The sequence below is a fragment of the Peromyscus eremicus genome, chromosome 14, assembly GCF_949786415.1.
Source record: "Peromyscus eremicus chromosome 14, PerEre_H2_v1, whole genome shotgun sequence".
NCBI lineage: Eukaryota > Metazoa > Chordata > Mammalia > Rodentia > Cricetidae > Peromyscus > Peromyscus eremicus.
This window is the reverse complement of record NC_081430.1, coordinates 21773403-21780479: the sequence shown is the minus strand read 5'-3', so window position 1 is coordinate 21780479 and position 7077 is coordinate 21773403. Positions and strand designations below refer to the sequence as shown.

General features: G+C 46.5%; 1 long non-coding RNA gene across 1 annotated transcript; it reads left to right on the top strand.

The window, feature by feature from the left end:
- The first annotated feature begins 3846 nt into the window (after positions 1-3846).
- LOC131924369 (uncharacterized) lies at positions 3847-6028 on the top strand. The gene is made up of 2 exons (XR_009382870.1): positions 3847-4963; positions 5533-6028. It is a non-coding gene; the product is annotated as an uncharacterized LOC131924369 (long non-coding RNA).
- The last annotated feature ends 1049 nt before the right edge of the window (positions 6029-7077 follow it).

Here is a 7077-nt window from a genome sequence, read left to right as displayed (position 1 = left end):
AATGCTCAGGAGGCAGAGGCAGGTGCATCTCTGTGAGTTCGAGCCCAGCCAGGTCTACGGAGGGAGTTCCAGGACAGCGAGGGCTACACAGAGAAACACTGTCTTGAAAAAAACAAAAACCAAAAGTAGCCAAACAACAACGCACAAATTAGAAACTAAAAGCAAATAAGTAATGGGGCTGGGAGAGAGGATGGGGAGGAAGAGAGTGACCGTCTTAGTGTTTCTCTTGCTGCAACAAAACTCCATGACCGAAAAGCAGGTTGGGGAGGAAAGGGTTTATTTAGCCCATGCCTCAGCATTGCTGTCCATCACTGAAGGAAGTCAAGACAGGAACTCAAGCAGGGCAGGATCCTGGAGGCAGGAGCTGATGCAGAGGCCATGGAGGGGAGCTGCTCACTGGCCTGCTCAGCCTGCTGTCTTATAGAACCCAGGACCACCAGCCCAGGGATGGCACCACCAACCGTGGGCTGGGTTCTCCGCCATTGCTCACTAAATGAGAAACTGCCTTGCAGCTGGATCTCATGGAGGCATTTCCTCAACTGAGGATCCTTCCTTTCTGATGACTCTAGCTTGTGTTAAGTTGACGCACAAAACCAGCCAGTTCAGTGACCTTACGCAGGAAAACCAGACCCAGAGAGATACCATTCTAGGCTCCAGCTTCTCAGAACTCCTAATGCTTTTGTGATATGGACTGCCACTGCAGAGCACACCTCCAGACTAGAAGGTGGCTCCCTGGACTGTGGGCCCCTGCCTATGTGGGTGTGTGGAGCCTGATAAATTTTGGAGTAGAGATAGAAGCCAGTGCTTCTCACAAACATCAGAAAACTAGCTCAACAAACATGCAAGTCACCATCACTATCAAAGGCTTTTTTTTTTGAGACAGGGTTTCTCTGTGTAAGAGTCCTGGCTGTCCTGGATCTCGCTCTGTAGACCAGGCTGGCCTCAAACTCACAGAGATTTACCTGCCTCTGCCTCCCAAGTGATGGGATTATAGGCATGTGCCACCACCGCCTGGCCAAATTCTTCCTTTTTCAAGACTGATTTTATTTTTAATTATAAATAGGTGTACATTTCTGAGTGGGGGTTTGTGCACATGAGTGTAGGTATCTGCAAAGACCCTAAGAGAAAGTTGGATTCCCTGTGTCTTAGTTAGGGTTTCTATTGCTGTGAAGAGACACCGTGACCACTGTGAAGAGGCAGCTCTCATAAAGGAAACCGTTTCATTGGGGCTGGCTTACAGTTCAGAGGTTTAATCCATTATCATCATGGGAAGCATGGCAGCATGCAGGCAGATGTGGTGCTGGAGAAGGAGCGGAGAGTTCTACATCTGGACCCGCAGACAACAAACAGGAAGCCTGAAACATGCTGGGCCTGGCTTGAACATCTGAAACCTCAAAGGCCACCCCCAGTGACACACTTCCTCAAACAACACTACACCTAAGGCACCCAGGCCACGTCTCCTATTGTGCCACTCCCTAGGGGCCTGTGGGGGCCATTTACATTCAAACCACCTCACCCTGGCACTGAGTTGCGGGCAGCTGTGAGCTGCTCAGCGTGGATGCTGGGAACAGAACTCAAGTCCTCTGCAGAGCACCATTTAGTCTTAACCTCCAACCTTCTCTCCATCCCTAGCATCACTAGCAAATTCTAACCTAAGGGAAACTAAAATCCAGAGAACGTAGGCAGTAAACAAAACATGTAGGCTCTGCGTTATCGGTGTGGAGGAAGAAAACGGGATGTGTGAAGGAAAAAGCCGCCTGTGGCTTTAAGTCTCAGGCGCTGCTTTATTTGTGAGTCCAGTGTGATCACTCGGCTGTTCATTTGATTTTTGTTCTTTGAGCTACTTACATCTACCTTTTTGTGTGTCTGTTTTTTGAGACGGGGTCTCATGTAGCTTTGGCTAACCTGGGACTCCCTCCTGATCCTCCTGCCTCCACCTCCTCCTCTGAAGTATGGGATTATAGGCATTCACCATCAAGCTTGGCTCCATACCGTGGAGGGGCCCCAAAACAGCTTGACCACACAGCTGCCATGACAGGCTTAGAGGCCTAGACACAGCTTCTACACCCAGATCCAGGAAAAGCCTTAAGCTGATACCACCCAGGGATCCACCCAGGGGTGAGGAAGTACCTGACATCCCAAACATTCCAACCATTAGATAAGGTGGCCAGATGTCCCTGAGTCTAGCACACACCTGTTTTTGTTTTACAGATGCCCCTAGACAATTGTCAGCCAATCAGGGTCCTGGACCGTGGAAATCCCCTCACCCCAACCTCTGCTATGATAAAACTCTGCCCCACCTGAGCTCAAGGCTCTCTGCTCTCACCGCTGTGTTGGACAGACAGAGGGACCAAGCTCTGGAGCTTGAAATAAAGGCTTTTTGCTTTTACATGTGGGATTTGGTCTCCGTGGTGGTCTTTTGGGGGTCCCTGTGATCTGGCCATAACACATACATGCTTTATAAAGTTTTGCATGTGTTATAAAGCACCTGAACTTATTTTTCTTATAGGAAGCTATATTTCAATTACGTTCATTTTGATGTTATGTGTAAAAAAACAAAATGGAAACAGTCTACTTGTGGGAATAATTAAAGTGAAATACAATGAATGGAATATTATTTAATTGCTTAAAATAGGGCTAAGGAGCCCGATGGCGGTAGCACATGCCTTTAATCCCAGCCCTCGGGAGGCAGAGCCAGGTGGATCTCTGTGAGTTCGAGGCCAGCCTGGTCTAAAGAGTGAGATCCAGGACAGACACCAAAATTACACAGAGAAACCCTGTCTCGAAAAACAAAACAAAACAAAAAATATGGCTAAGGAGAAAAAGATTATGTTACTAAAATCATGTGACCAAAAATTATAAGCATATGGTGACCTCAGCTATAGCTAAATGGGTTATACATGTTTCCTCCTGTTTTATTTTTCTAATTTTCTACAGTACAGAAATTTCCTGCTGTTGCTGTTTTGTTTGGGTATTTGTTTTTGTCTTTTACGGTTTTACTGTGTAGCCCAGGCTGGCTTCAAATTCACAGGCCTCCTGTCTCAGTCTCACAGTGTTGGGATGCAACACCATGCCTGGCTTGATGGTGTTATTTTTAATAATTAAAAACATTTTATTACCAAAAGAAAATGGACTGTTATCCGGGTATGTGGGAACATGCCAGTAATGGAGGTGGAGGCAAGATCCAGTGTTCAGGGTCATTCTTAGCTCTCAGGTACACAATGGCTCCACCCTGGGCTACCTGAGATCTTGTCTCATGAAAAAGAAAGAAAGAAAAATGGCTTTTCCAGAAAGCATGCTTTCGTTCCCAATAAACCAACATGGCCAGACATTACGCTGACTCCTGACGTTTCGTGCAGGAGAAAGTTTTCGTGGAAACAATAAAGGTCACCAAACAACTTTCCTTCAGATGTTCTGCCCTGCGCCCCAGCGTTTGCCAAGGACTGCTGCGCCCCGCCTCCTCCTGGCTCCTCATTGGCCGGCTGGCCTCTCCATCACCGGTGACCTCCAGTATCTCGGTCACACACAGCGCTGGGAAGAGCTGAGTAATCCTGGAGCTGGGGCTGCAGCTGGAGCAACCTTTCCCACAGTGCCCGCTGCTCCGGGTGGCAGGTTGCACAACGTGTTTGACTGCCTGCGATCAACGAGGAAGGCCAGGTCTGCATCGGACGCCAGTCACCCCCGGGGCCAGCAGCCAGCGCCCGGCACAGCACCCCGTCCTCTAGAAAGACTGGACTTTCCGTCCTGCGGCGGAGGGTTGTGTAAGGCTGGGGAGGGCTGGAGGAGGGCGGAGGAGGAAGGGGAGCACCTCCGAAGAAGCCCGAGGAGGCTCCAGACACGCTCCGTGCCCTGCTTAGGAAGAGCCGGGCTGATGGATCGTCACCGCCGAGAAACTCATTTTGTGAGTCGGAATTTAAGAGCCAGAACCAACTAGCCAGCCCCCCCAATAGGTTTCTGTTTACACACCACAAATCTCCGGTTGGAGCAGGTCCTCCCACCCCCAAAAAACAGGCCAATCGGGGGAAAAGCAACTGTCCTAGTGCTGGAATCTTCTGTAATTTAATCAGTGTTGCAGATTAGGTTGTATCGAAGACACCACTGTGAAAAGAAGATTCTGGCCTTTGTGTCCCGACACTGAAAGCTGCCTCTTAAAAAAAACAAACACCCCCCCAAACCCCGATTTCACACAGGTTAGGGTAGGAGGGATTCTTTCAGTGATTTCTTTCTGAATAAACATGTCTTACTCAGATCTTAAAGTCTGTGGGAATATTGAGTGCATGAGTTTGGTCTCTCTCTCTTTTTTTTTCTTCGAGACAGCGTTTCTTTGTGTCACAGCCCTGGCTGTCCTGGAACTCGCTCTGTAGACCAGGCTGGCCTCGAACTCACAGATTTCCTCCTGGCGGGCAATAAGGAAATACAAAGAAAAAAAAAAACTTTAAGAAACACCATGTGATCACCATGTGATTAGGAGGGCTCAGGAGAGTCAGTGAGGGTCAGGGTCAGGGTAGTCTCAAAAACAAATCAAGGTCGTGAGTTGGGGAAGGTCAGGTTCCAGGAAACAGAGCTACTCAACTCTCACAGTAAATACAAACTTCTTTTTAAGACTACATCATACTGGCTCCTGCCTTCAAAATGGAGTCCTCAAAATGAAGTTCATCTGAACAATGAGCCACCAACTTCCGGAGCGTAAAGAGTGTCCCCTCTAGTATTATAAGTGTCCCTCTTCTTCCCTCTCCCACACCCCGTTGTTTTCTTCCGCCCTCCTTCCCCTTTCTATGATTTTTAGGTTTTGTTTGTGGTAGAACCTCCCTGCAGCCCAGGCTGGCCTTGAACTTGCTTTGTAGTCTGGCCCTCTGAGCCATCTGCGCGCTGGGATGACAAGGCAGGCACCCCATTCCAGCGCACAAAAGATGTGTTTTTCAGTCCTGGGGATCAGAGCCAAGTCTTTGAGCACTAGGTGAGGGTAAGTGCTCTACCACTAATTACGCTGCTAGTCCTGAAATAGATCTCCAGGTCACTGGGTTACAGGCACTAGATAGTATTGGTCCTAGTCCTTAAAAGTCAATGTCTGACCCACTAAAAATTGCTCAAGAAGCTGATGGAGCATTGAGAGTTCAGGACTGTCTTGGGCTGCATCACCAGGACTTATCTCCCCAAATCTAAAACCTGATAGGAAAAGTCAACTTTAGACCCAGTGAAACGGAGATTAAGACAACATACTACGTCTATTTTGGAGAATCATCTACTCTCAACCCTGTGCAAAAACTGTATTTTAAAATGAATCCACCTGGGACTGGTTATTACATTGTTGAGCAATCAGTAGAGATTTCTTTGAGTTGCATTTTTTTTTTTCATAGAAATGTACCCAGAAAGCAATTTTAAAAATGAAGGATTTTATTACTATAGTGTATTGCAGACAGTACCGGATCTCCTGAAGTAGTTTTCAGATTTTTTATTTTAATCATTATTATTTTTATCTTTGTTGTTGCGTTATGAGTTGATAATATTATAAAGCTTTTGACCTTCTTTCAGGACATGATCTTATCAAGACTAGCATTACAAAAGCCTCTCCAGCCTGTGGTGAGCTCGGGGAAGTGACAGATGAAGTCAGCCATCAATCACTGCCAGATGCATTCTCTCCACTGGTAAGGTGAGGAGGCTGAAGCTGGGACAGCAACTCCAGGGCTTAATCCGGATTACAAAATCAGTCTTTGGGCTAAAAGCCATTAGTGGATACTCAGGCTTCTGATAAAAGCCCATTAGTCCTTCCACTAAGCCACTTGGCTTTAGATAATTACTGTATAAAAACTACTGAAAATGGAAAAGTATCTGAAGTAAAGCCGATATAATTTCAATATTTGAGAAACTTTATTTTATGTTAAATGTATGATGTACAGAGTAAAGACTAATCCATAAATGTAAAGGTGAATATAAATGTAACATTTGTAACTCTTTTCTTCTTAACATGTAAGAGACAGCTGTATAAAACAATCATCCTGCTAAAATTAAATTGGTTTTAATTTGATTAGGGCTTTTGTTTGTTTGTTCCTTTTGCATTCTGGGGATTGAACCCAGAGCCTCAGAGATGCTAGGCACATAAATGCTTTATTGTGGTGATATATTGTGTATCAAATAAAGCTTGCCCGAGGAACAAAAGACAGAGCCAGCCACTAGATTAAGCATAGAGGCCAGGCAGTGGTGGCACACACCTTTAACCCTAGCACTCGGAGGCAGAGATGAGTCTGGATCTCTGTGAGTTCAAAGCCACCTTGGACTACATGAGATTGATTCAGTTTAGGAGAGAAACAGAGCCAGGCCGTGGTGGCACACACCTTTAATCCCAGTACTTGAGATCTCATGGCTTTTCTACCAGTATTTGGGAACTCACGCGACATTAATCCCAGGATTAGGAAGGAAGTGAAATGGTTGAGTGGAGAAAGGTATATGAGGTGTGAGGAGACAGGAAAGAGAGCCTTTTCGGCTGAGGACTCGGAGGCTTCCAGTCAGAGGGTTTGTGGAGATAGGATCTCGCCTTCCATTCGGCCTGAGGATTTGGTAGTGGTGAGAAGTTTCTCTAGTGGCTTGTTGCTTTGTCTCTCTGATCTTTCAGTATTTGCCCCAATGTCTGGCTCCAGGTATTTATTATAACACCATTTAGGAATTTGTGCAACACTTTACCACTGAGTTACACCAGCAACCCTGAATTGTTGTTGCAGTTTGCCTGGTTTTTGTTTTTGTTCTTGAGGTAGGGTTCTCTGTGTAGCCCTGACTGTCCTTGAACTCACCCTGTAGACGAGGCTGGCCTTCAACTCACAGATCTGCCTGCCTCTTCCTCCCAAGTGCTGGGATTAAAGGCTTGTGCTACCACACCACACCCTCTGAGTTATTGTTAAATTAAGGTGTTAATTGAATACCTCATCAAGGAGACTTCTCTTTGCAGCAGAAGGAGACAAACACGGAAGACCAAACCCAATCAAAATGCAGAGTTGTAGCCAGGTGGAGGTAGTGCACGCCTTTAATCCCAGCCCTAAGGAGAGCACTCAGGGGACATTGCAGAAGGGGCAGAAAGATTGCAAG